The sequence below is a fragment of the Tiliqua scincoides genome, chromosome 4, assembly GCF_035046505.1.
Source record: "Tiliqua scincoides isolate rTilSci1 chromosome 4, rTilSci1.hap2, whole genome shotgun sequence".
NCBI classification, from domain to species: domain Eukaryota; kingdom Metazoa; phylum Chordata; class Lepidosauria; order Squamata; family Scincidae; genus Tiliqua; species Tiliqua scincoides.
Genome location: NC_089824.1, coordinates 173566914 through 173581728, shown reverse-complemented (window position 1 = coordinate 173581728; position 14815 = coordinate 173566914).

Genomic DNA, 14815 nt, shown 5'->3' with positions numbered 1-14815 from the left:
AAAAGCAAAGTATGACCTATGCTATGTAATCTGGGACGATACCTCTCTTTCACCATGGGGAGGCAGCTTTACACAAACATTAAAAAAAAATTTCAGAAATGTTCTAAGCTTGTTGGTTGAAAACCTTCATAAAAAAAATTGTAAGTCAACTTAATCAAAGGGAATACACTCAGAACCTTTCTATCACAGCCCCAATGGTCAGATTTTTAAACATTTGAAACTTGCAAGGAAGATGAAAATGTGGCTGATGAGTAATTTGTTTCTCAGCCCCAGCCTATGAATGTTTACCTGAAAGTAAGTCCTGTTCAACTCTGTGGAACTCCCTTGCAAGTATGTATAGGACTGCAGCCTCAGTTTCCCAGCTGTAAAATGGAAATGATAGTACTCCCCAACCTCACAGGGGCCCAAGTTGTTTTATAGCCTACATTTATAATACAAACATACAGAACTGTGCTTCTTTATCAGATCTGGTATGCAGCATTTGAAAACACCGAAGAGGATGAGGTATAAAGAACGAATCACTCTTGGAGTAAAGGAGATTTTCAAGTACAAAGTGGAAGCAAAGTGCACTTAGTCTGGGGATTTTACTGATGCTGGGATTGGGTACTTGTCAACATGGTATATGTGCCACATACTTGGTACTTAAATGTTAGTACCAAGGAAGTCTCTGTTTCCTTAAAAAAACAGAACCCTACTATCTAATACTTTATGTTGGCATTTGATTTTACTATCAAATATTTTATGTTGGGTTATGCTTAGGATCCCAAGTTATGGCTTGAAACTATACAATTCTCAATTTAGAACTTTAAAAACAGTTTTTGACCTTTGTGCCAAGAGAAAAGAATGAAATATACCTACAGAGAGGCCTACAAACTATTACAATGATGTCAGATCCCCAAAGGATCATTAAGAAAAGATGCTTTTGGCTCCAGCAGTAGAAGTCTATACTGCAAACACCTCCCTGTTGTATTTCATCATTACTCAGTCAGAGCTTGAAAGGGCAGGCCCTGGACTTCTTAAAGAGCAAGACTATAGAGTTCCACTCCCATGAAGCCCCGGAAAAGACAAGTAAAGCTAGCAGCTATCAACTTGATGATGCAGGGGGAAAACACTTCTCCAGTCTCATGAGGTCAGTTACACTTACATTAGGGAGGTCACTCCTAAAAATCCTCATTCTAAAAGCAGCCGAACTGAGAACAGACTGAGGGGCAACCAGGATGAACATACACGGAGCTCAGACAGATGGTGGTAGAAACTCCACCCGATGCCCTCCTAATTATAATTCAAGTCAATTATTTCTCTCAGCTGCATTGGGGACTAATTCCCTCCCAAAGTCTCCCAGTAAACATTTTCCCAGTGCTATCAAATTTGCTACACAAAGGCAAGACGGGGCTGCGGCTTATCTCAGCTGAGTATTATTCCTCTATCTTTCACTATGTAAACCTACTCGCCTGCCGATAAGAGGCCTTGCACAAAGGATCAAAGGAAGCAAGGCTCTTATAGAGGGGAGGGGTTTTTTCCCTGTGTTATTATAAATTTGCAGACACAGAAAGAGCTGCTTTCCATCCCAATAACCCAGATTAAAATAATTACCACAGGCAGGTTTCATTAGCAAAAACCCAATCCCCCATGCCAGCACTGGGGATAGGAACCTCTATGTTTGATGCTTGGCTTAGGAGAGTTTCCCCAGCACAGAGTCTTCAACAGTCTTAAAAACTGCATCCTTCCTTCCTTCTTGTCCTTTCTTAGGGGTCTCATTCCTCACCTGTTTAGAGATTATGGAAAGAAGACACCACCTAGAGCTTGCAGTGGGGTATACAGTACATATAATCAATTGTGTGTCGTGATACCTTTGGCCTGCAAAAGTGATTGTAGCTTTTACTAACCCCACAACCTGCTTACATTGTAGACGAGGACTTAGCTGTGATGATTCTGGATGGATGCATGGTCCTTTTCTGGAATGCAGCTTTCTCCACTCTTAAAGGTTGCTGGCACACAGACGCTCAGCACCTGGGATAGCAAGCTTTTCAGAATAAGGTGAACACTGGAGATGGTACATGTGGAACCATCATTGTTCATGGCACACACAAGTGCCATGCCTTGCTGTGGTTTCTGGTCAAATCATTGGTGGGAGTTTTTACACTACCAGAAAAAAACCCACTCACTCTCACAAGCACCGCTACAATAATAGAAGTGTTTGTTTTGGGTCCACTGTTGGTGGAAGTTTATTGGATAATTCCTGGCACAAGGAACACTGCACTACCCAGCTCCCTCTGACCTCAATGCCCAGAGCAAGTTGTATTATTTGTAAAGGGGTTTTCAACATTCTTTTTGGACTGTTGGCTGGCATGTGCACATACCTACATGTGTGTTTCATGCATTCAAGACACACGCTTCGCCTAATGAAAATTAATAATTTCAAAAACCCTCTACAAGTAAGTTTCCCTGAGGGATGAAATTGAGCAGGGCAGAAGCTGCTCAGAATCAAATCTAGCAAATTTCATCACTCCATTGACAAGTACGCTATTAGAGGAACCAGTGGCAATTATGACTGAGGAAAAGAGAGCAAACAGGATTTTTCCCATTTCAATGAGGCGCCCTTTCCCTCCCCATTATGGTTGTAAAAAGTATCAAGCTACTGGTGCTGGATCATGGCTCAGGCCATGGAAGCAATAAATTACTCCACAGCAATAATGGTCCGTATATATAACAATAGAAAATATGGATTTTTCTGCCACTACTGCTACTTCTTTGATGCGAGTCACGCAGACATTTTTGTTCCGACTCCACTGCCCTGCTGGGGTGGCATGTCGACTCCCCAGTCCCAGCAGCATTTGTACCCATCTTGAGTTGCTGTTTGAGAGCCTCCTCTGTCATGGGAAGCAACAAGGAAGCTTTGTCTGGGCAAGGGTATATTCTGATGCAAGAAAAAAGTGCGGTTCCCTTGAATGAAATAAAACTGAGGGGCTTGACAGTATGCCAGGCAAATGCAAGAAGGAGAAGGGATTGGTAACTGCTGGCACTGCCAATACACTTCAGGTTAGCATAAAAGTGCCCTTGTTGTGCATTAAGATATATCCTGTGTTGCCTTATATTGTGTTATGTTTGTGTGGCATTTCACATCTGTCCTGCTTTCATTTGCCCATGCGTTAGGATTCACACGGAGCAGGAAATGCACGAAGCATGGGCCTAAGTGAGAATCACCCAGAATCAGTCTATTAGGACAAAATCCTAATCAGGTATACTCAGAAGTAAGTCCTAATTTGTTCAATGGGGCTTACTCTCAGGAAAGTGTGGTTAGGATTGCAGCCTTAGGGCGCAATCCAAAATGTGCCCTAGGCTGGCACAAGTCCTCTACACCATCCTCCCAGTGACACAAATGTGCTGTAATGCACTTCTGCACCACAGGGTGAATTGGGAGCTAGCACAGGGAATGTGCACTGGCCTCTAGAGGCCAAATGCAGCCCCAGCAATGCTGGTTGAGGATGAGTTTGCAGCTGTGGCAGGCTGCCAGTGCTGGGGTCTGGGGAGGACAGCCCCCACTTTGCCAGCCTACTGTCAGCTCACACTTTATTATATACATCTTCAGGGCCAGGCAATAAGTATGCACCATCAGTTCATGTGAATGCTATAAACCGGCACCAACTCACAGAGCTCTAATGTGAGGCAGCAGTCGCTGGACTAATTTTTCACCACCGCAAGAGCTCTTCTTGCAGGCAATATGCCGTAGAGTTCCCATAGTATTCTAGTCTTGTGAATGGTTCAACATGGAATCCAGTGAGCCAGCAAGCACTGCACTTACTTTTGAAGATGAACCAATATGCACTGGCTACTTAGAACATGCAGTGTTGATAAAGTGACAGTCTGTGTCAACCTGCACCATGAATTAACTGCAGAGAAACAATCTGGTGTTTTGTTTTGATTTGTTTTTTAATCTATTTTTCCTGCATGATTTCTGTGACATGCGTTTGTGTGTTGATCCTCTCTGGGTACTTAAGTGAGTAATGAAGGCCACTAATCCAAAGAGCACCTTTCCACTAACTCTGGTATTTCCACCACCCAGTGGATCAATCCAGCCCACCCAGAAAAGCATAGCTGAAGCATTTCAAAGTGTGTCCAAGTGATGAGACAGATGGGGAGCATACATAAAGGAGATGGGCACCTAGTGCGGGTGAGAGAGGCAAAAATATTAAAAGCATGATGGATTTCCTCTGTCTTCTCTGGAACGAGTTAGCCAGAGGGACATGGAGGGGCACTCAAGCAAGTGCCAGAAGGAATTTCCAAATTGCTCTTTCAACATCTCCTCTCCCTTCTCGGCAAGGACATGATTCCTTCTTAAACAAGAGCCAAGAAACAATGGGGGGGCATGATAGGGGGAAGCACAAAAGACCCTGCTGCCCATCATAGCGTAATCGGTTTCCTATTAATCTGGCATTATTATTATTGTTATTGTTATTATTATTAAACATCTCTCTTCTCCCAAATCATCTCTGAGCTGCAGCAATGTCCCCAGTAATAGCTCCATAAATTTCAGCCATAAAAAGTAATGGAGGGAGACAAATGAGATAATTAGGAATAAATCTTAGCGAGGTCTCTATTCATCAACATCCCCCGGAACTGGCCAATATTCCAAATCATTAGCAAAGCCCGTAATTAACAAAGAACCCAGGCTTCCAACGTTAATAAAGCTTTCCCGACTCTATATTATCAGGTAGCGGCTGACAAATCGGCCCCGTTAATATTATGGCCTTTGTTAAAGATCTCTCTCTCGTTCACGGCTCTCTCGCTCTCTTTTTTTTTAAGCTAAAAAACCCTTGTCAGGTTTTTTTCCCCCTCTTCTGCTAAATTTTAATTAGATTTTGCATGTGCATCTGTAGAGGGCGAGTGTAGGGACAAAAGGACAAGGGTTTTCCTTTCATACTCAGCAATGCTGGCAAAAAGGAGGATTCTAACTGCTGGCTTTTTCTCCCCATCTCTTTCTTCTGCGTCTATTCAGAAATATAAACCTCTCCTCTGGGTGCCTTTTTGAATCAGAGACCAGGACTCATCCCGGAGCATTCCGAAACAGGGTTTCAAAAGAGCTCAAGATCAGTTTTCAAGGACTTGGCTCCTATTTAGATACCACTATAAAGTCATGTGCTTCAAAAGTGCTGATCGCCCAGTTGCTCCCATTGTGACTTGTCTGGAAAGATTTTCAGAAAAACTCCACATTGTGGACAAATGGGAACAGGTCTCTATCTGCCTGTACATATTTTTCCACAGTGGGATGTTACGCAGGGCAGCCTTTGCACATCCTGCGTCTTTGAAGGAAAGAGCATAAGAGACTTACAATGCCATGGTAGACTTTGGCTTATTAACCCATTTACAGATGGAGAAAGAGTTATAGCAATCCAGGTACAAGTACCAACTGTGTTCAAAACCAGCATCCTCCCAGAGCAGCCCACTACGCCAGGCCATGCTTTCTGTCTCCAATTTTGCACGTCCAGCACAAAGTCCTCTTTCCCCCCATGCTCCACCTGCAGCTGGATATGGAAAGCTGGGTGTCATCTGCACGCCAAGTGGATGGGCAGCCACAGAACCATCTTATTAAAGAAACCTTTGTCTTTTTGACAGAAATGCCTGTGCAAGTCTACCTGCCCCTCAAACACACAGGCAGTGTGATTTCAAAGACCTTGCTCTACCAGGAGCATCATCTCAGAACATCTACTGGGCATACTGCTGCCAATAATGGCCCATATCCACAGCTTTGGAGGACATACCTAAAGCCTCTCTTTGGTAGAAATTATGGAAATAAGATGGGAAAGCTAATTCAGGACATAGCAAAGCAGGTAAGTTCCACAATCCCTGCATCCTTACATGGCCTGTAGTATGTGACAACAGTCTGCCACAGAATAAGCAAGAGAACTGTAAAACAATAAGCTACAGAGAATTAATTTTATAATATTTTGTTAATCACTTTATTGCTGTGAGGTACTCAAAGCGATGTACTACCAGAGAATATAATCTATACACTAATGCCTCCGTTCAGCAGAGAGTCAAACGTGTTTAAGCTCAGTCATTTCAGAAGCCTTGTGCAGGGTTAACCCTGTGGTGGTCTATGGCCTATGACAATAATGCAGCAATAGAAAAATAGAGGGCAGCACCAGCATGTATCATTGCACTCACACTCCAATTATAAGCTGACCTCAGTTGTTGGCAACCTTCAGTCTCGAAAGACTATGGTATAGCGCTCTGAAAGGTGGTTCTGGAACAGCGTCTAGTGTGGCTGAAAAGGCCGATTCGGGAGTTACAATCCCTTCCACACTGGGAGCAAGTGCAGTCTGTCCCTGGTCTGTCTTCCTGGCTATGGGCCTTCCTTCTTTGCCTCTTAGCCTCAGACTGTTGGCCAAGTGTCTCTTCAAACTGGGAAAGGCCATGTTGCACAGCCTGCCTCCAAGCGGGCCGCTCAGAGGCCAGGGTTTCCCATTTGTTGAGGTCCACTCCTAAGGCCTTCAGATCCCTCTTGCAGATGTCCTTGTATCGCAGCTGTGGTCTACCTGTAGGGCGCTTTCCTTGCACGAGTTCTCCATAGAGGAGATCCTTTGGGATCTGACCATCATCCATTCTCACGACATGACCGAGCCAACGCAGGCGTCTCTGTTTCAGTAGTGCATACATGCTAGGGATTCCAGCACGTTCCAGGACTGTGTTGTTTGGAACTTTGTCCTGCCAGGTGATGCCGAGGATACGTCGGAGGCAGCGCATGTGGAAAGCATTCAGTTTCCTCTCCTGTTGTGAGTGAAGAGTCCATGACTCGCTGCAGTACAGAAGTGTACTCAGGACGCAAGCTCTGTAGACCTGGATCTTAGTATGTTCCGTCAGCTTCTTGTTGGACCAGACTCTCTTTGTGAGTCTGGAAAACGTGGTAGCTGCTTTACCGATGCGTTTGTTTAGCTCAGTATCGAGAGAAAGAGTGTCGGAGATCGTTGAGCCAAGGTACACAAAGTCAGGGACAACCTCCAGTTCATGTGCAGAGATTGTAATGCAGGGAGGTGAGTCCACATCCTGAACCATGACCTGTGTTTTCTTCAAGCTGATTGTCAGTCTAAAATCTTGACAGGCCTTGCTAAAACGATCCATGAGCTGCTGGAGATCTTTGGCAGAGTGGCAAAGCTGACTTCGTAGGCTGCTTTAATTTAAAAAATTTAAAATATGCAACAAACAAATATTGACTACAATTTGAGGGTAAAAAACAATCTTCTTGCCAATTTTTTTTAAACTTTGTGACATTTTCCAGTGAAAATCTAAAAATATCCAGACTGCTTCAGATATCTGGCTGCAGCCCAACTCACTCAGTAGGAATGTACATATGTTGTCAAGTCAAGGTGCAACAGTTCATTTCTACATGTCTTCAGCTGATAGTGCACTGTCCAAAAAAGAAAACATCCTTCTGAGTTCTAAGTCCCAATGCAGGAATGATTTATCCAGGATCATACAGCTTAGTCAATAGGAGACATTTCTGCAAATTATTTCAGAATTAATTTGTAAAACAAAAGCCCAGGAGATTTCACCAGGAGATTTCTTGAAACCAGAAGATTTTATCCTGTCTGGAATCTGCACCCTTCTTCAGACCAAAACTCAAGACCTTAAGGCCTCACATTACTACAGCAGTCATACATAAAAGTAACTCCTGTTAGGAAATCACAGGAATTATTACATGGAAAGATCTTTCTCATGGGTGAACATCTGCATGAACATGAAGTCCTAGCCAATCACAGCTTCCCAACAAATACAGACTCATATATGACAATCCATATATGAGATTCACTGTGAACACAGAGAGACATACCACATGGCAGAGCACTCTGCTCAACAGTGACAGCTGAGTGCGGATGTGGCTTAGCAGACAGTGGGAAGTTTCAGGTACTTCTCTTCTTGAAGTTTCGCCATTAATTGCAGCCAAAAGTCAAGTACGTGTTGATGGGATTTCTGTAGCAGATGCTTCCTTAATGTGGCACACAAAGCAGTAAATGTACTGAAACTGCAGTTTGGAAAGGTGAGCCCAGAAGATTTTAACCACTCATTGGGCTTTTGTGATCCATCTTCCAAACTGAACCCTGCTATCTTTTATTTTGCATGGCACGTGGGCACAAGCCAAGTGAGAGCGAGTGCCTTTGGCTCTCCGTCCAGGTAAGATATCTGAAGGAGCCATTCTTCCAACACTTCCTGTTAACCCTGGCTAGGCAGAATGACAGGAACTCACTGCAGAAAACTGAGGAAGAGGCAGGATCTCTCTGTTTGGTCTCCATCTCTCCCTCCTTGCTCCTTTTCCCAACCAAATCTCTGCACAACCTTAGAAAAGCCTGGTGGGTCACCAATTTCCTGGAACATCAAGGGAGGTAATGTGTTTGCAAAATCCATGTACAAAAATCCTATGAATAAAAGCTATAGAACTAGATTTTGTATGAGAAACCTTATACAAAACCAAGCTCCAATTTTTAATTCAACCACACAGAATTCTGTCGTCCCTTAAAGACTAACAAATTTAGTTTTTGGTATAAAACTTTGTGGACCAGTCTACTTTGTCAAATACACAAATGGTGAGTGTGTCTCAGAGCCCATTTTCATGGCCATTTCAGTCCCTGAAAGCAAGTTTATAGATGCTGTATGCAAGTCAAACATACTAATGTGAAACAGTAAGTCTTCACTGAAACTACCTCAGCTGAATAATAGGCACCCATATCTTGTTTCCCTTCAGGTGTAGTTCATTACCTCCCAGGAAGCTTCTGCACTCTTGGCACAGCAGCACTTGGGTATTCCTGAATCTCCTGTTTGTATTACTTGGTAGTATGTACTGGTCTTGATATGCTTGTCAATTGTATTTATGGATGTTTCACACCCAAAAGCGACAATTTACCAATGAGGTGATGTGGAGTCCTTTGTCCCATGAGTTGCCCTCTTTATTTTAACCCATTTTTGCCCAGCCCACAGGTGTACACATTTGATCCCTGTTCCATATATGCAATGTTGGGCAGAAATAGCTTAATGGGGGCAAGCCAACTTGAATCCTGACTCAAGGCTCGGCCTCCTGGAAACATGAGGGGGGTAAAGCTTCAACTACATTAACTGTACTCAAATCCTGAGGTGATCAGATCTGGGATTTTGTTTTTTTCACTACGAGTTTGAAAAAAGTACTATCTCAACATTTAGCAATGTGAGTTTTTTGTTTTTTTTTTAATTGAGAAAGTGACATTCCAATTTATTCTCATCTTTCCCCAAATAGTATATACTGTATTATCCCCAGGCAAACAAAGTGATTCTCTCTGGTAACTGAAATCACAGTGTTTGATGGATTGAGTTTTTGAACAGTAACTAAATCGCCAATAGCTAGCAGGAGCCTATGGAAACAGTGGATTCATTGTCTGCTCCTTGTCTGCTCTTCATTGACATGGAAAAAATCTTCAAGTCCATACTACAAGCAAACAGGGTAAACAGTTATTTGCAGGAAGAAGAAATGTGGAGGGGAGGAGAGTTCTGAGCTAGAACATTGGAGAGTGGCAGGAGCAGAGGCTGGAACATCATCCTGTAAGAGGACTGGCATTTGGCATACTGCCTAATGTGTCTTGGGCTGTCTATAGTTGTTTGCTTTCTCCTGGGGACTGGGGGGGGGGGAGTTAGTGATCACAGATCACTAAGAAACTCTCATCAAACTGCAAGTCACATGATCCTTCAAGGAAAACAGTTTAATTAGCATAAAATCGCTGTGGACTCTGCTTCTGCTGCAAGTTTGGTAGTTCTGAACTTTCTCCCCCCCCCCCCCCCAGGTCTCTGTGCTTTTGGACTAGAGAGTGCTCCAGGTGTGTTCCTTGCAATGGGACAATCTGTGTAATACAGCTATTGATTCACCATTAAGAACTAACTGCTGCTGTTTGTTATTCAGAAGTGGTGGTTTGTATTATTGTCTTTTAAGATCTGATCCTATGGATCATGAGTTGAACCTTTTGGGCAATGCAAAACTAAATCTTCCCAGAAAGCACAGGGGCAGATGTTAAGCTCTTTGAAAAAATCAACATTTTAACCAACAGGATTAGTTAACATGTCTAAGCTTGAAGGCCTCTGCCACTACTTAGAGAGAAGAGGGGCCTTTTCACACCTGAACAGGAAGTTTGCCAAATCACATACTTTTCACTCAGCTGTCAGTCAGTGAAAAAGCAGCTCCTGCATACTCACTCAGTCAAACAAGAGGAACAAAGAAAGAGAGAGCAGGATATGATTCTGCCTTTGCCCCAAATCAAAATGTTGGTCTCTGGAAATTATGGGGGAGGAGACGGCAATGGATTCAAAGATTTAAAAGAAATGTGTCTGGGGGGAGGAATTCTGATGTTAGGTATACAGAAGCAGTTGGTGAGGAGTGGGATTAAGCATACAGTTCACACAAACCTTTTGTGCGACAGCTCTTAAGTCCAGGCATGCTTGGCGTCCCTTGCCTCAGCAGGTCTGCTATCATCTATGATTGGCTAGATTCCTAGCTACTATAAATGCAAAATTATTCTACTGCATGGAGCAAAAGTGAGTCCATTTACCCTCACTGAGGAGGACCTGACCCCAAATTCCACCTACCACCTTATCCAAGGGCAAGCTCACCTCTCAGCTCTACAAGATCTTTTCGGCCACATGCAGATGATATTATTGGCCCCCAAAGGTTGTGTTTAAAATGGTTCAATTGTTTGCTCTCTGAATGAACTAGGATTCATAATCAGCCATGAAACAGGGCATCTTTTACAGGTTGGAAAGGACAGCTGTGTTCCTGGAGCTGAGGAGGAACTGACCCAAATGGTATATGGAAGAATAGCACACAGACTGAAGGAGAGAGTTGATTATTTGATAACATCTGGAAGTCATTTATAATTTTATTTGCAGTCAAACCGAGGTGTAGGATTAATACAGCAGTTAGGCTGATTTTTGTAAGAGGGTCCCCTAATGCAGACCAAGGGACAGGATACAAGTTTCCTTTTATTATTAATAGCAAGATGGTTGCACCCGTGGATTCCCTTAGTCAACAATGGACTTTTTTTAGGGTCAAACTAAATATTGTGAAGGAGATCTCTGTCTCTGTCAACACTGGCCTTGGGTGGATCTGGACCAGAGCCCACTGCCCAGAGGAAGGGGGACAGCACCCTTTCCCTGCAAGCTGTTTGTCTAGTAAAATCTGGACTTACCATCAGGTGCAACCAACCAATCACTCTTCTGAGTATATCTGTGTGATATGTGAGCTTATACAAACTCACACATTTAGAATACTCATACGTGGCATTTTTAGCTGTACTCCCCAAAATTTCATTTGTGCAATTGGGTGCTGCAAATTCTGTAGCTCTCCTGAGGTTCTGCCCTGGAGAAACAAGGCCACTGCTATCTTTTCTTCACAGCAGAAAGTGCCATGCACAGCCAATTAATGACAGTTGCATAGGTGAGACACTGCCACAAGAAGCTTGTTAATTCTTTTAAGCACAATTCACCTCATCCTTATCTAGGGAAATCGCTCAGGAAAGAAACAAAGGAAACTCTTCTCAGTCCTAACAGTACAGCCTGTCCCATGGCATACATATGGATCCAAGTACATCAGAAATGAAATCCAGATTCATCCTCAAACCAGACGCTGTAGCATTAAGAAAGCACCAATAGCCTCTGGCTAAGATAGAAAAGACAATCAGCGCATTCAACAACATGGAGTTTATTTAGAACTTGGAAGAACCAATAGGATTGTTGCAATTTGCAACTTCTTGATCCAACATTTGAATGTCTTTTCTCCAGTGAATCGTGGTGCACTTCATTCTGTTTTTGCACAAAAGCACTTATATAGCATCGCTGTTGTCACTACTGGGGAAAAAGGGCAGCCCACATGTAAAAGGGAAACTCAAAACAGGCCGTTGAAACTATTCCAACTGTTAAAATGATTCCTCTGCAGTTTTAAATATGGGTATTTTGAAATGCCAATGTCTTTGGCAACTCAGTTGTTCTGTAACTAAAGTAATTTCAGTTTCAAAAGATTTTCTGAAATGCAAGTTTCACAGCTTTCAGGTCCATAGAATCACAATGAATGTTATATATGAAGAAAAGTGAACATAAATAGCAAATACATTAAAAAAAATCATTGTTTCAAGAAGAGATTTCTCAGTAGAACTTTGATTGCCTTTCAAAAGGGGGGGTTCATTTCTTAGCTCTGTAACAATCGTTTTTACTATATCTTTGTTTTATAATCTGGAGCAGAGACCTCAAAGAGCCTTTCTCAAGGTTTGCTAGGAAGTCTGTGGCAGAGAAAGAAACTGGCTGTTTTTGAAGTTGCTTTCAGAGGTCTTTTCTGAAGCAGTCTCTATTGCTGTACCAGCCTTTTCATTCTCTCCAGCAGAGGGCAATGGTGTGTCTCTCTGGTGCACACACTTGCCAATTTATTGTGGTGTCAAGAAAGCAGGCATTCAAGTCAGATGAAAACATTATTAAAAGAACCTCACAAAATAGCTGGCTGCAGGTATAAATACCACACAGCAGGCCAACCCTTACCCTTGGTTAGACCCATCCAAGTCCATTTTGAGCCTCTGTGGTTGCAATAAAGCAATTAAAGGCAGGATTGGATCAGCTGCCTTGAACAAGCAAGATACGGCCCTAGTTAATTACAAAACCTATCCAAACCTCAGAAGCAGCTGAATACACACTGACTCCTGGTTGTCCTTCCTCTCCCAAAGAGTCCTGTCTGTACTGACTCCCAACACCATAGTTCTTTATAGGATAGGCACAAGTCAGAAATCCTCTAACATTGAGACTCTTGAAAATTGTCTTTGTTGAAAAAGTACCCAAAATCTAAGTACCACCATCAAGGAATTCTAAGGAATAATATTCTTGAACTCAAAAAGAAATTGAGGATCACCAAAAAAAACTTTACTGGATAAATACAGTTGGACTCTGCTGGGAGCTTTCTTAAGGAAAGAGTTCTGCCTTAAGCTAAAACCAGAGTCTGATCTGATTACACAAAGGGTCTATCTATCAGATTCTATCAGTGCATTATCAATGGTAAACCCCTCCGGCCCTGCGCCCTAGGGCAAAGGTCCGTAATGGCATCCCCCTGTGGGATGCTGCCATTGCTCCCCCCATGTGCAAATCTGCCCCCACTTACCTGGAGAGCACAGAGTCTCACACAACTTCAGGACACACTGGGAAAACCTACTGAAGCTTTCCTGGGCTCTTAAACTGTGCCTCTGGCAAACTAGAAGCAGTTTCCAATCAGGAGCCTCAGAGAGACTTCCACATGGTTCTAGAAGCACATGCCTGGGCATTTGCCCCTTTCCATTAATGGCAGGTCCACCACTGTGCATTATGGTAATGGAAATGCACAAGAGGAGATAGGGTGTGGTGTCAACAGTGGCTCCTTGCTCTGGCAGGAAGCATGGTGTTAACACCAGGGTCTTAGATAGCAGTGGGTGTGCTGCACAACTGCAGCCACTAGAGGGAGCCAGATCATTTCAGGGATAAAAGCAACACCTGAAGCAGTGAAAGGTGGTGGGTGGCAGAAGGATGGACAGACCAATGGACTGGTGGATGGATTAACAACTTGGCAGACTGACCAATGGACTGGTGAATGGACAATGAACAGGGGGATTGACTCACAGATTGACTAATGAACTGGCTAATAGACTAATTGCCTGCCTGGCAAAGGAACAGAGACTGGTGGAGACTAGTATGTGGCTGCCATACCCAAGAGTTGCTGCTTGGAGCACTGGGAGGAGGGACCCTGCAGCCCCCAGGCAAGCTGCCCACTAGTTACTGCTGGGGTGCAGTGGTACTTTTTGTGCACTGCTAGAGCTAGCAGTGTTTGAACCAGGAGAATGAATTAGCTTAAAGTAGGCATAAGTTATTTAGGTGAAGCTTGGACTGGGAATCTGGCAAAACAATTACCAATGGAGAGAATGTATTTTATTTTTCATATTTTTATACCATGCTTTTTTCAAGGACCTGAGAGTAGAGTACTTCCTTCCTTCTGTCCCCACAACAACCCTGTGAGGAAGGTGGAGCCACTGTTGGGAACTCGAGTCAGTGACTCAGACTTGAGTGTTTTTTGGTGACTCAGCTGCTTGTGAGTTGTTCACATTGAAAAGACTTGAGTCAAGGCCCCCCTGACTTGGTTCTCACCCCCATGCCTGCTGACTCAACTCTGCCTGTGTCTGGGGGTGCTTGCTTACTGTTTTCACTGCACAGAAAACCTTATGGGGCCAGCTCAATGGGGAGCAGCAGGAAGTTCCAGCTGGGAGGCAGGGAAGGGTTAATGAATCGGGCAGGAGGGGGGAGGCATCAGTGAGTTCTTTTTCCCCATCTCTGAGAGGAAGGAAAGAACCAATGATCATTGGACAAAGGATGGGCATTTGGATATTTTTATTGGCTGAGGGAGTGCAGGAGGAGGAGCCCAAGGGGGTTAGATAGCAGTTACAGTTGTCTGCAAAAGCCCAGGGAGGCTTGAGAAAACTCTCTTGCCAATTGTGATTTCCAACCTCATGGCTTCTTGGCTCTGTTTTTACTTGGGGGAGCAAGCCTCCCTGAATGACCAGCTGTAGTGGAACTACTTGTGAGTAGGGTTGCAAGGATTGGGTCATCCTCCCAGTTGCTGCTTGTGACCCTCGTCCTTCTTGCCGCTTCTGTCCAGGCTCTCTCACTCACTCACTCCCACCCCTCCTGCCTTCTTTACAGATGGGCAGGGATACGGGGAGTATTCAGAGGGAGTATTCAGAGAACTCCAACACACACACACCAGCAGCAGCAGCCGCCGCCCCATTTTTTCTGTGGTGGGTTT